Raw genomic sequence first — 15695 nt, forward strand, 5'->3', positions numbered from 1 at the left:
AGAACTCTTGGAATACGTTTTAGAACCCGAACATCTCTACTGAATTTTGAAATACTGAGAATTTGTATCCAAAGCGCTGTGAAAGGTAGGATAGACTGTCAAGTGGTAATAATGTTGAAAGTGCTGGTATATTTGTAAAAAAGGTTGTTTTACCAAATTAGAATTCACAATGAAAAAGCTTGAGACACTGGAAGAGAGAGACTCCAACTCGGGAAATTCACAATGATAACCTAGGTTAATATCTAAGAAAGTGCTTCAAACACTAGGAATACGTGAATAAAGGGCCTTAATATGTGTAACACATTGTTTCCAGACAAGGAAATCATGTTGAAAGAACATAGAACCGAGTTGGATACTGGTTACATTTATTATTCCGGGACAATGCGTTGGCGATTTTGAAAGAGGCCTGGTTAGATCATTAAACCAGATGTGATGACGTCACCAAGGGGGAGGGGCCACGTGGGCAGGCTTAATTGATCCCAGGTGATAATGATTTGGCCAGGGGACCAGCTGGGAGTGATGACGTCATCGAGGTTAGTTCTGGTATTAGGGTTAGAATTGGGGCTCTGTTCATGGTTAGGGTTAGGATAAGGTTTTGGGCTAGGTAGGGTTCAGGCTCAGGTGTGGGCTAGGTTTAGGGTTTGGGTTAGAGGGTTAGGGACAGGGTTACGGTCACAGTGTAGTAATGTTGGCTATTCACAATGAATGAGCTTCAATCACTGGACAATTTGGTGTGTAGCACTCAGAACTTACAACTCCAGACTAGGGAAATATTTAGAAATGTGCTTCACACAATAGGAATACATATTCCAATAGACTGAATATCTGAACAGCACAATTTTGTCACTGGGAAATCTTGTTCAAACAGCTGAGAAGCGAGTGTGACACTGTTTACATTTATTTTTCCCGTCAAAAGGAGTTGGCATTTTCGGGAAAAGGTTTTGGTGAAACACTGAAAAAGTCATTTTCCTAGAGCTATCGAACAGTATGAAAGTATTGAGAACACTATGAAATAAAAATGTTAGTCAGGCTAGGGTTCCAAGTAATGTTTTACTGTGCCTTTAAAAAGCCGGTATGACACACATGTTAAAATGAAAAGTCTCATTGCTCAAAACAACAGACCAGGGGAATGGCAGAGTGTCTCTAGAACTCCTGGAATACGTTTTAGAACCCGAACTTCTCTACTGAATTTTGAAATACTGAGAATTTGTATCCAAAGCGCTGTGAAAGGTAGGATAGACTGTCAAGTGGTAATAATGTTGAAAGTGCTGGTATATTTGTAAAAAAGGTTGTTTTACCAAATTAGAATTCACAATGAAAAAGCTTGAGACACTGGAAGAGAGAGACTCCAACTCTGGAAATTCACAATGATAACCTAGGTTAATATCTAAGAAAGTGCTTCCAACACTAGCAATACGTGAATAAAGGGCCTTAATATCTGTAACACATTGTTTCCTGACAAGGAAATCGTGTTCAAAGAACACAGAACCGAGTTGGATACTGGTTACATTTTTTATTCCAGAACAATGAGTTGGCGATTTTGAAAGAGGCCTGGATAGGCCATTAAACCGGATGTGATGACGTCACCAAGGGGGAGGGGCCACGTGGGCAGGCTTAATTGATCCCAGGTGATAATGATTTGGCCAGGGGACCAGCTGGGAGTGATGACGTCATCGAGATTAGTTCTGGTATTAGGGTTAGAGAATTGGGGCTCTGTTCATGGTTAGGGTTAGGAAAAGGTTTTGGGCTAGGTAGGGTTCAGGCTCAGGTGTGGGCTAGGTTTAGGGTTTGGGTTAGAGGGTTAGGGACAGGGTTACGGTCACAGTGTAGTAATGTTGGCTATTCACAATGAATGAGCTTCAATCACTGGACAATTTGGTGTGTAGCACTCAGAACTTACAACTCCAGACTAGGGAAATATTTAGAAATGTGCTTCACAGAATAGGAATACATATTCCAATAGACTGAATATCTGAACAGCACAATTTTGTCACTGGGAAATCTTGTTCAAACAGCTGAGAAGCGAGTGTGACACTGTTTACATTTATTTTTCCCGTCAAAAGGAGTTGGCGTTTTCGGGAAAAGGTTTTGGTGAAACACTGAAAAACTCATTTTCCTAGAGCTATCGAACAGTATGAAAGTATTGAGAACACTATGAAATAAAAATGTTAGTCAGGCTAGGGTTCCAAGTAATGTTTTACTGTGCCTTTAAAAAGCCGGTATGACACCCATGTTAAAATGAAAAGTCTCATTGCTCAAAACAACAGACCAGGGGAATGGCAGAGTGTCTCTAGAACTCCTGGAATACGTTTTAGAACCCGAACTTCTCTACTGAATTTTGAAATACTGAGAATTTGTATCCAAAGCGCTGTGAAAGGTAGGATAGACTGTCAAGTGGTAATAATGTTGAAAGTGCTGGTATATTTGTAAAAAAGGTTGTTTTACCAAATTAGAATTCACAATGAAAAAGCTTGAGACACTGGAAGAGAGAGACTCCTACTCGGGAAATTCACAATGATAACCTAGGTTAATATCTAAGAAAGTGCTTCCAACACTAGCAATACGTGAATAAAGGGCCTTAATATCTGTAACACATTGTTTCCTGACAAGGAAATCGTGTTCAAAGAACACAGAACCGAGTTGGATACTGGTTACATTTTTTATTCCAGAACAATGAGTTGGCGATTTTGAAAGAGGCCTGGATAGGCCATTAAACCGGATGTGATGACGTCACCAAGGGGGAGGGGCCACGTGGGCAGGCTTAATTGATCCCAGGTGATAATGATTTGGCCAGGGGACCAGCTGGGAGTGATGACGTCATCGAGATTAGTTCTGGTATTAGGGTTAGAGAATTGGGGCTCTGTTCATGGTTAGGGTTAGGAAAAGGTTTTGGGCTAGGTAGGGTTCAGGCTCAGGTGTGGGCTAGGTTTAGGGTTTGGGTTAGAGGGTTAGGGACAGGGTTACGGTCACAGTGTAGTAATGTTGGCTATTCACAATGAATGAGCTTCAATCACTGGACAATTTGGTGTGTAGCACTCAGAACTTACGACTCCAGACTAGGGAAATATTTAGAAATGTGCTTCACACAATAGCAATACATATTCCATTAGACTGAGTATCTGAGCAGCACAATTTCGTCACTGGGAAATCTTGTTCAAACAGCTGAGAAGCGAGTGTGACACTGTTTACATTTATTTTTCCCGTCAAAAGGAGTTGGCGTTTTCGGGAAAAGGTTTTGGTGAAACACTGAAAAACTCATTTTCCTAGAGCTATCGAACAGTATGAAAGTATTGAGAACACTATGAAATAAAAATGTTAGTCAGGCTAGGGTTCCAAGTAATGTTTACTGTGCCTTTAAAAAGCCGGTATGACACCCGTGTTAAAATGAAAAGTCTCATTGCTCAAAACAACAGACCAGTGGAATGGCAGAGTGTCTCTAGAACTCCTGGAATACGTTTCAGAACCCGAACATCTCTACTGAATTTTGAAATACTGAGAATTTGTATCCAAAGCGCTGTGAAAGGTAGGATAGACTGTCAAGTGGTAATAATGTTGAAAGTGCTGGTATATTTGTAAAAAAGGTTGTTTTACCAAATTAGAATTCACAATGAAAAAGCTTGAGACACTGGAAGAGAGAGACTCCAACTCGGGCAATTCACAATGATAACCTAGGTTAATATCTAAGAAAGTGCTTCAAACACTAGGAATACGTGAATAAAGGGCCTTAATATCTGTAACACATTGTTTCCACACAAGGAAATCGTGTACAAAGAACATAGAACCGAGTTGGATACTGGTTACATTTATTATTCCGGGACAATGAGTTGGCGATTTTGAAAGAGGCCTGGTTAGGCCATTAAACCGGATGTGATGACGTCACCAAGGGGGAGGGGCCACGTGGGCAGGCTTAATTGATCCCAGGTGATAATGATTTGGCCAGGGGACCAGCTGGGAGTGATGACGTCATCGAGATTAGTTCTGGTATTAGGATTAGAGAATTGGGGCTCTGTTCATGGTTAGGGTTAGGATAAGGTTTTGGGCTAGGTAGGGTTCAGGCTCAGCTGTGGGCTAGGATTAGGGTTTGAGTTAGAGGGTTATGGACAGGGTTACGGTCACAGTGTAGTAATGTTGGCTATTCACAATGAATGAGCTTCAATCACTGGACAATTTGGTGTGTAGCACTCAGAACTTACGACTCCAGACTAGGGAAATATTTAGAAATGTGCTTCACACAATAGGAATACATATTCCAATAGACTGAATATCTGAACAGCACAATTTTGTCACTGGGAAATCTTGTTCAAACAGCTGAGAAGCGAGTGTGACACTGTTTACATTTATTTTTCCCGTCAAAAGGAGTTGGCATTTTCGGGAAAAGGTTTTGGTGAAACACTGAAAAACTCATTTTCCTAGAGCTATCGAACAGTATGAAAGTATTGAGAACACTATGAAATAAAAATGTTAGTCAGGCTAGGGTTCCAAGTAATGTTTACTGTGCCTTTAAAAAGCCGGTATGACACCCATGTTAAAATGAAAAGTCTCATTGCTCAAAACAACAGACCAGGGGAATGGCAGAGTGTCTCTAGAACTCCTGGAATACGTTTTAGAACCCGAACTTCTCTACTGAATTTTGAAATATTGAGAATTTGTATCCAAAGCGCTGTGAAAGGTAGGATAGACTGTCAAGTGGTAATAATGTTGAAAGTGCTGGTATATTTGTAAAAAAGGTTGTTTTACCAAATTAGAATTCACAATGAAGAAGCTTGAGACACTGGAAGAGAGAGACTCCAACTCTGGAAATTCACAATGATAACCTAGGTTAATATCTAAGAAAGTGCTTCCAACACTAGCAATACGTGAATAAAGGGCCTTAATATCTGTAACACATTGTTTCCTGACAAGGAAATCGTGTTCAAAGAACACAGAACCGAGTTGGATACTGGTTACATTTTTTATTCCGGGACAATGAGTTGGCGATTTTGAAAGAGGCCTGGATAGGCCATTAAACCGGATGTGATGACGTCACCAAGGGGGAGGGGCCACGTGGGCAGGCTTAATTGATCCCAGGTGATAATGATTTGGCCAGGAGACCAGCTGGGAGTGATGACGTCATCAAGATTGGTTCTGGTATTAGGGTTAGAGAATTGGGGCTCTGTTCATGGTTAGGGTTAGGAAAAGGTTTTGGGTTAGGTAGGGTTCAGGCTCAGGTGTGGGCTAGGTTTAGGGTTTGGGTTAGAGGGTTAGGGACAGGGTTACGGTCACAGTGTAGTAATGTTGGCTATTCACAATGAATGAGCTTCAATCACTGGACAATTTGGTGTGTAGCACTCAGAACTTACGACTCCAGACTAGGGAAATATTTAGAAATGTGCTTCACACAATAGCAATACATATTCCATTAGACTGAGTATCTGAGCAGCACAATTTCGTCACTGGGAAATCTTGTTCAAACAGCTGAGAAGCGAGTGTGACACTGTTTACATTTATTTTTCCCGTCAAAAGGAGTTGGCGTTTTCGGGAAAAGGTTTTGGTGAAACACTGAAAAACTCATTTTCCTAGAGCTATCGAACAGTATGAAAGTATTGAGAACACTATGAAATAAAAATGTTAGTCAGGCTAGGGTTCCAAGTAATGTTTACTGTGCCTTTAAAAAGCCCGTATGACACCCATGTTAAAATGAAAAGTCTCATTGCTCAAAACAACAGACCAGGGGAATGGCAGAGTGTCTCTAGAACTCCTGGAATACGTTTTAGAACCCGAACTTCTCTACTGAATTTTGAAATATTGAGAATTTGTATCCAAAGCGCTGTGAAAGGTAGGATAGACTGTCAAGTGGTAATAATGTTGAAAGTGCTGGTATATTTGTAAAAAAGGTTGTTTTACCGAATTAGAATTCACAATGAAAAAGCTTGAGACACTGGAAGAGAGAGACTCCAACTCTGGAAATTCACAATGATAACCTAGGTTAATATCTAAGAAAGTGCTTCCAACACTAGCAATACGTGAATAAAGGGCCTTAATATCTGTAACACATTGTTTCCTGACAAGGAAATCGTGTTCAAAGAACACAGAACCGAGTTGGATACTGGTTACATTTTTTATTCCGGGACAATGAGTTGGCGATTTTGAAAGAGGCCTGGATAGGCCATTAAACCGGATGTGATGACGTCACCAAGGGGGAGGGGCCACGTGGGCAGGCTTAATTGATCCCAGGTGATAATGATTTGGCCAGGGGACCAGCTGGGAGTGATGACGTCATCGAGATTAGTTCTGGTATTAGGGTTAGAGAATTGGGGCTCTGTTCATGGTTAGGGTTAGGAAAAGGTTTTGGGCTAGGTAGGGTTCAGGCTCAGGTGTGGGCTAGGTTTAGGGTTTGGGTTAGAGGGTTAGGGACAGGGTTACGGTCACAGTGTAGTAATGTTGGCTATTCACAATGAATGAGCTTCAATCACTGGACAATTTGGTGTGTAGCACTCAGAACTTACGACTCCAGACTAGGGAAATATTTAGAAATGTGCTTCACACAATAGGAATACATATTCCATTAGACTGAGTATCTGAGCAGCACAATTTCGTCACTGGGAAATCTTGTTCAAACAGCTGAGAAACGAGTGTGACACTGTTTACATTTATTTTTCCCGTCAAAAGGAGTTGGCGTTTTCGGGAAAAGGTTTTGGTGAAACACTGAAAAACTCATTTTCCTAGAGCTATCGAACAGTATGAAAGTATTGAGAACACTATGAAATAAAAATGTTAGTCAGGCTAGGGTTCCAAGTAATGTTTACTGTGCCTTTAAAAAGCCGGTATGACACCCGTGTTAAAATGAAAAGTCTCATTGCTCAAAACAACAGACCAGTGGAATGGCAGAGTGTCTCTAGAACTCCTGGAATACGTTTCAGAACCCGAACATCTCTACTGAATTTTGAAATACTGAGAATTTGTATCCAAAGCGCTGTGAAAGGTAGGATAGACTGTCAAGTGGTAATAATGTTGAAAGTGCTGGTATATTTGTAAAAAAGGTTGTTTTACCAAATTAGAATTCACAATGAAAAAGCTTGAGACTCTGGAAGAGAGAGACTCCAACTCGGGCAATTCACAATGATAACCTAGGTTAATATCTAAGAAAGTGCTTCAAACACTAGGAATACGTGAATAAAGGGCCTTAATATCTGTAACACATTGTTTCCACACAAGGAAATCGTGTACAAAGAACATAGAACCGAGTTGGATACTGGTTACATTTATTATTCCGGGACAATGAGTTGGCGATTTTGAAAGAGGCCTGGTTAGGCCATTAAACCGGATGTGATGACGTCACCAAGGGGGAGGGGCCACGTGGGCAGGCTTAATTGATCCCAGGTGATAATGATTTGGCCAGGGGACCAGCTGGGAGTGATGACGTCATCGAGATTAGTTCTGGTATTAGGGTTAGAGAATTGGGGTTCTGTTCATGGTTAGGGTTAGGATAAGGTTTTGGGCTAGGTAGGGTTCAGGCTCAGCTGTGGGCTAGGATTAGGGTTTGAGTTAGAGGGTTAGGGACAGGGTTACGGTCACAGTGTAGTAATGTTGGCTATTCACAATGAATGAGCTTCAATCACTGGACAATTTGGTGTGTAGCACTCAGAACTTACGACTCCAGACTAGGGAAATATTTAGAAATGTGCTTCACACAATAGGAATACATATTCCAATAGACTGAATATCTGAACAGCACAATTTTGTCACTGGGAAATCTTGTTCAAACAGCTGAGAAGCGAGTGTGACACTGTTTACATTTATTTTTCCCGTCAAAAGGAGTTGGCATTTTCGGGAAAAGGTTTTGGTGAAACACTGAAAAACTCATTTTCCTAGAGCTATCGAACAGTATGAAAGTATTGAGAACACTATGAAATAAAAATGTTAGTCAGGCTAGGGTTCCAAGTAATGTTTACTGTGCCTTTAAAAAGCCGGTATGACACCCATGTTAAAATGAAAAGTCTCATTGCTCAAAACAACAGACCAGGGGAATGGCAGAGTGTCTCTAGAACTCCTGGAATACGTTTTAGAACCCGAACTTCTCTACTGAATTTTGAAATATTGAGAATTTGTATCCAAAGCGCTGTGAAAGGTAGGATAGACTGTCAAGTGGTAATAATGTTGAAAGTGCTGGTATATTTGTAAAAAAGGTTGTTTTACCAAATTAGAATTCACAATGAAAAAGCTTGAGACACTGGAAGAGAGAGACTCCAACTCTGGAAATTCACAATGATAACCTAGGTTAATATCTAAGAATGTGCTTCCAACACTAGCAATACGTGAATAAAGGGCCTTAATATCTGTAACACATTGTTTCCTGACAAGGAAATCGTGTTCAAAGAACACAGAACCGAGTTGGATACTGGTTACATTTTTTATTCCGGGACAATGAGTTGGCGATTTTGAAAGAGGCCTGGATAGGCCATTAAACCGGATGTGATGACGTCACCAAGGGGGAGGGGCCACGTGGGCAGGCTTAATTGATCCCAGGTGATAATGATTTGGCCAGGGGACCAGCTGGGAGTGATGACGTCATCGAGATTAGTTCTGGTATTAGGGTTAGAGAATTGGGGCTCTGTTCATGGTTAGGGTTAGGAAAATGTTTTGGGCTAGGTAGGGTTCAGGCTCAGGTGTGGGCTAGGTTTAGGGTTTGGGTTAGAGGGTTAGGGACAGGGTTACGGTCACAGTGTAGTAATGTTGGCTATTCACAATGAATGAGCTTCAATCACTGGACAATTTGGTGTGTAGCACTCAGAACTTACGACTCCAGACTAGGGAAATATTTAGAAATGTGCTTCACACAATAGGAATACATATTCCAATAGACTGAGTATCTGAACAGCACATTTTGTCACTGGGAAATCTTGTTCAAACAGCTGAGAAGCGAGTGTGACACTGTTTACATTTATTTTTCCCGTCAAAAGGAGTTGGCGTTTTCGTGAAAAGGTTTTGGTGAAACACTGAAAAACTCATTTTCCTAGAGCTATCGAACAGTATGAAAGTATTGAGAACACTATGAAATAAAAATGTTAGTCAGGCTAGGGTTCCAAGAAATGTTTTACTGTGCCTTTAAAAAGCCGGTATGACACCCGTGTTAAAATGAAAAGTCTCATTGCTCAAAACAACAGACCAGGGGAATGGCAGAGTGTCTCTAGAACTCCTGGAATACGTTTTAGAACCCGAACTTCTCTACTGAATTTTGAAATACTGAGAATTTGTATCCAAAGCGCTGTGAAAGGTAGGATAGACTGTCAAGTGGTAATAATGTTGAAAGTGCTGGTATATTTGTAAAAAAGGTTGTTTTACCAAATTAGAATTCACAATGAAAAAGCTTGAGACACTGGAAGAGAGAGACTCCTACTCGGGAAATTCACAATGATAACCTAGGTTAATATCTAAGAAAGTGCTTCCAACACTAGCAATACGTGAATAAAGGGCCTCAATATCTGTAACACATTGTTTCCTGACAAGGAAATCGTGTTCAAAGAATACAGAACCGAGTTGGATACTGGTTACATTTTTTATTCCAGGACAATGAGTTGGCGATTTTGAAAGAGGCCTGGATAGGCCATTAAACCGGATGTGATGACGTCACCAAGGGGGAGGGGCCACGTGGGCAGGCTTAATTGATCCCAGGTGATAATGATTTGGCCAGGGGACCAGCTGGGAGTGATGACGTCATCGAGATTAGTTCTGGTATTAGGGTTAGAGAATTGGGGCTCTGTTCATGGTTAGGGTTAGGAAAAGGTTTTGGGCTAGGTAGGGTTCAGGCTCAGGTGTGGGCTATGTTTAGGGTTTGGGTTAGAGGGTTAGGGACAGGGTTACGGTCACAGTGTAGTAATGTTGGCTATTCACAATGAATGAGCTTCAATCACTGGACAATTTGGTGTGTAGCACTCAGAATTTACGACTACAGACTAGGGAAATATTTAGAAATGTGCTTCACACAATAGCAATACATATTCCATTAGACTGAGTATCTGAGCAGCACAATTTCATCACTGGGAAATCTTGTTCAAACAGCTGAGAAGCGAGTGTGACACTGTTTACATTTATTTTTCCCGTCAAAAGGAGTTGGCGTTTTCTGGAAAAGGTTTTGGTGAAACACTGAAAAACTCATTTTCCTAGAGCTATCGAACAGTATGAAAGTATTGAGAACACTATGAAATAAAAATGTTAGTCAGGCTAGGGTTCCAAGTAATGTTTACTGTGCCTTTAAAAAGCCGGTATGACACCCGTGTTAAAATGAAAAGTCTCATTGCTCAAAACAACAGACCAGTGGAATGGCAGAGTGTCTCTAGAACTCCTGGAATACGTTTCAGAACCCGAACATCTCTACTGAATTTTGAAATACTGAGAATTTGTATCCAAAGCGCTGTGAAAGGTAGGATAGACTGTCAAGTGGTAATAATGTTGAAAGTGCTGGTATATTTGTAAAAAAGGTTGTTTTACCAAATTAGAATTCACAATGAAAAAGCTTGAGACACTGGAAGAGAGAGACTCCAACTCGGGCAATTCACAATGATAACCTAGGTTAATATCTAAGAAAGTGCTTCAAACACTAGCAATACGTGAATAAAGGGCCTTAATATCTGTAACACATTGTTTCCTGACAAGGAAATCGTGTTCAAAGAACACAGAACCGAGTTGGATACTGGTTACATTTTTTATTCCGGGACAATGAGTTGGCGATTTTGAAAGAGGCCTGGTTAGGCCATTAAACCGGATGTGATGACGTCACCAAGGGGGAGGGGCCACGTGGGCAGGCTTAATTGATCCCAGGTGATAATGATTTGGCCAGGGGACCAGCTGGGAGTGATGACGTCATCGAGATTAGTTCTGGTATTAGGGTTAGAGAATTGGGGCTCTGTTCATTGTTAGGGTTAGGAAAATGTTTTGGGCTAGGTAGGGTTCAGGCTCAGGTGTGGGCTAGGTTTAGGGTTTGGGTTAGAGGGTTAGGGACAGGGTTACGGTCACAGTGTAGTAATGTTGGCTATTCACAATGAATGAGCTTCAATCACTGGACAATTTGGTGTGTAGCACTCAGAACTTACGACTCCAGACTAGGGAAATATTTAGAAATGTGCTTCACACAATAGGAATACATATTCCAATAGACTGAGTATCTGAACAGCACATTTTGTCACTGGGAAATCTTGTTCAAACAGCTGAGAAGCGAGTGTGACACTGTTTACATTTATTTTTCCCGTCAAAAGGAGTTGGCGTTTTCGTGAAAAGGTTTTGGTGAAACACTGAAAAACTCATTTTCCTAGAGCTATCGAACAGTATGAAAGTATTGAGAACACTATGAAATAAAAATGTTAGTCAGGCTAGGGTTCCAAGAAATGTTTTACTGTGCCTTTAAAAAGCCGGTATGACACCCGTGTTAAAATGAAAAGTCTCATTGCTCAAAACAACAGACCAGGGGAATGGCAGAGTGTCTCTAGAACTCCTGGAATACGTTTTAGAACCCGAACTTCTCTACTGAATTTTGAAATACTGAGAATTTGTATCCAAAGCGCTGTGAAAGGTAGGATAGACTGTCAAGTGGTAATAATGTTGAAAGTGCTGGTATATTTGTAAAAAAGGTTGTTTTACCAAATTAGAATTCACAATGAAAAAGCTTGAGACACTGGAAGAGAGAGACTCCTACTCGGGAAATTCACAATGATAACCTAGGTTAATATCTAAGAAAGTGCTTCCAACACTAGCAATACGTGAATAAAGGGCCTCAATATCTGTAACACATTGTTTCCTGACAAGGAAATCGTGTTCAAAGAACACAGAACCGAGTTGGATAATGGTTACATTTTTTATTCCGGGACAATGAGTTGGCGATTTTGAAAGAGGCCTGGATAGGCCATTAAACCGGATGTGATGACGTCACCAAGGGGGAGGGGCCACGTGGGCAGGCTTAATTGATCCCAGGTGATAATGATTTGGCCAGGGGACCAGCTGGGAGTGATGACCTCATCGAGATTAGTTCTGGTATTAGGGTTAGAGAATTGGGGCTCTGTTCATGGTTAGGGTTAGGAAAAGGTTTTGGGCTAGGTAGGGTTCAGGCTCAGGTGTGGGCTAGGTTTAGGGTTTGGGTTAGAGGGTTAGGGACAGGGTTACGGTCACAGTGTAGTAATGTTGGCTATTCACAATGAATGAGCTTCAATCACTGGACAATTTGGTGTGTAGCACTCAGAACTTACGACTCCAGACTAGGGAAATATTTAGAAATGTGCTTCACACAATAGCAATACATATTCCATTAGACTGAGTATCTGAGCAGCACAATTTCGTCACTGGGAAATCTTGTTCAAACAGCTGAGAAGCGAGTGTGACACTGTTTACATTTATTTTTCCCGTCAAAAGGAGTTGGCGTTTTCGGGAAAAGGTTTTGGTGAAACACTGAAAAACTCATTTTCCTAGAGCTATCGAACAGTATGAAAGTATTGAGAACACTATGAAATAAAAATGTTAGTCAGGCTAGGGTTCCAAGTAATGTTTACTGTGCCTTTAAAAAGCCGGTATGACACCCGTGTTAAAATGAAAAGTCTCATTGCTCAAAACAACAGACCAGTGGAATGGCAGAGTGTCTCTAGAACTCCTGGAATACGTTTCAGAACCCGAACATCTCTACTGAATTTTGAAATACTGAGAATTTGTATCCAAAGCGCTGTGAAAGGTAGGATAGACTGTCAAGTGGTAATAATGTTGAAAGTGCTGGTATATTTGTAAAAAAGGTTGTTTTACCAAATTAGAATTCACAATGAAAAAGCTTGAGACTCTGGAAGAGAGAGACTCCAACTCGGGCAATTCACAATGATAACCTAGGTTAATATCTAAGAAAGTGCTTCAAACACTAGGAATACGTGAATAAAGGGCCTTAATATCTGTAACACATTGTTTCCACACAAGGAAATCGTGTACAAAGAACATAGAACCGAGTTGGATACTGGTTACATTTATTATTCCGGGACAATGAGTTGGCGATTTTGAAAGAGGCCTGGTTAGGCCATTAAACCGGATGTGATGACGTCACCAAGGGGGAGGGGCCACGTGGGCAGGCTTAATTGATCCCAGGTGATAATGATTTGGCCAGGGGACCAGCTGGGAGTGATGACGTCATCGAGATTAGTTCTGGTATTAGGGTTAGAGAATTGGGGCTCTGTTCATGGTTAGGGTTAGGATAAGGTTTTGGGCTAGGTAGGGTTCAGGCTCAGCTGTGGGCTAGGATTAGGGTTTGAGTTAGAGGGTTAGGGACAGGGTTACGGTCACAGTGTAGTAATGTTGGCTATTCACAATGAATGAGCTTCAATCACTGGACAATTTGGTGTGTAGCACTCAGAACTTACGACTCCAGACTAGGGAAATATTTAGAAATGTGCTTCACACAATAGGAATACATATTCCAATAGACTGAATATCTGAACAGCACAATTTTGTCACTGGGAAATCTCGTTCAAACAGCTGAGAAGCGAGTGTGACACTGTTTACATTTATTTTTCCCGTCAAAAGGAGTTGGCATTTTCGGGAAAAGGTTTTGGTGAAACACTGAAAAACTCATTTTCCTAGAGCTATCGAACAGTATGAAAGTATTGAGAACACTATGAAATAAAAATGTTAGTCAGGCTAGGGTTCCAAGTAATGTTTACTGTGCCTTTAAAAAGCCGGTAGGACACCCATGTTAAAATGAAAAGTCTCATTGCTCAAAACAACAGACCAGGGGAATGGCAGAGTGTCTCTAGAACTCCTGGAATACGTTTTAGAACCCGAACTTCTCTACTGAATTTTGAAATATTGAGAATTTGTATCCAAAGCGCTGTGAAAGGTAGGATAGACTGTCAAGTGGTAATAATGTTGAAAGTGCTGGTATATTTGTAAAAAAGGTTGTTTTACCAAATTAGAATTCACAATGAAAAAGCTTGAGACACTGGAAGAGAGAGACTCCAACTCTGGAAATTCACAATGATAACCTAGGTTAATATCTAAGAAAGTGCTTCCAACACTAGCAATACGTGAATAAAGGGCCTTAATATCTGTAACACATTGTTTCCTGACAAGGAAATCGTGTTCAAAGAACACAGAACCGAGTTGGATACTGGTTACATTTTTTATTCCGGGACAATGAGTTGGCGATTTTGAAAGAGGCCTGGATAGGCCATTAAACCGGATGTGATGACGTCACCAAGGGGGAGGGGCCACGTGGGCAGGCTTAATTGATCCCAGGTGATAATGATTTGGCCAGGGGACCAGCTGGGAGTGATGACGTCATCGAGATTAGTTCTGGTATTAGGGTTAGAGAATTGGGGCTCTGTTCATGGTTAGGGTTAGGAAAATGTTTTGGGCTAGGTAGGGTTCAGGCTCAGGTGTGGGCTAGGTTTAGGGTTTGGCTTAGAGGGTTAGGGACAGGGTTACGGTCACAGTGTAGTAATGTTGGCTATTCACAATGAATGAGCTTCAATCACTGGACAATTTGGTGTGTAGCACTCAGAACTTACGACTCCAGACTAGGGAAATATTTAGAAATGTGCTTCACACAATAGGAATACATATTCCAATAGACTGAGTATCTGAACAGCACATTTTGTCACTGGGAAATCTTGTTCAAACAGCTGAGAAGCGAGTGTGACACTGTTTACATTTATTTTTCCCGTCAAAAGGAGTTGGCGTTTTCGTGAAAAGGTTTTGGTGAAACACTGAAAAACTCATTTTCCTAGAGCTATCGAACAGTATGAAAGTATTGAGAACACTATGAAATAAAAATGTTAGTCAGGCTAGGGTTCCAAGAAATGTTTTACTGTGCCTTTAAAAAGCCGGTATGACACCCGTGTTAAAATGAAAAGTCTCATTGCTCAAAACAACAGACCAGGGGAATGGCAGAGTGTCTCTAGAACTCCTGGAATACGTTTTAGAACCCGAACTTCTCTACTGAATTTTGAAATACTGAGAATTTGTATCCAAAGCGCTGTGAAAGGTAGGATAGACTGTCAAGTGGTAATAATGTTGAAAGTGCTGGTATATTTGTAAAAAAGGTTGTTTTACCAAATTAGAATTCACAATGAAAAAGCTTGAGACACTGGAAGAGAGAGACTCCAACTCGGGCAATTCACAATGATAACCTAGGTTAATATCTAAGAAAGTGCTTCAAACACTAGGAATACGTGAATAAAGGGCCTTAATATCTGTAACACATTGTTTCCACACAAGGAAATCGTGTACAAAGAACATAGAACCGAGTTGGATACTGGTTACATTTATTATTCCGGGACAATGAGTTGGCGATTTTGAAAGAGGCCTGGTTAGGCCATTAAACCGGATGTGATGACGTCACCAAGGGGGAGGGGCCACGTGGGCAGGCTTAATTGATCCCAGGTGATAATGATTTGGCCAGGGGACCAGCTGGGAGTGATGACGTCATCGAGATTAGTTCTGGTATTAGGGTTAGAGAATTGGGGCTCTGTTCATGGTTAGGGTTAGGATAAGGTTTTGGGCTAGGTAGGGTTCAGGCTCAGCTGTGGGCTAGGATTAGGGTTTGAGTTAGAGGGTTAGGGACAGGGTTACGGTCACAGTGTAGTAATGTTGGCTATTCACAATGAATGAGCTTCAATCACTGGACAATTTGGTGTGTAGCACTCAGAACTTACGACTCCAGACTAGGGAAATATTTAGAAATGTGCTTCACACAA

Source organism: Cnephaeus nilssonii (genome assembly GCF_951640355.1).
Source record: "Cnephaeus nilssonii genome assembly, chromosome: 6".
NCBI lineage: Eukaryota > Metazoa > Chordata > Mammalia > Chiroptera > Vespertilionidae > Cnephaeus > Cnephaeus nilssonii.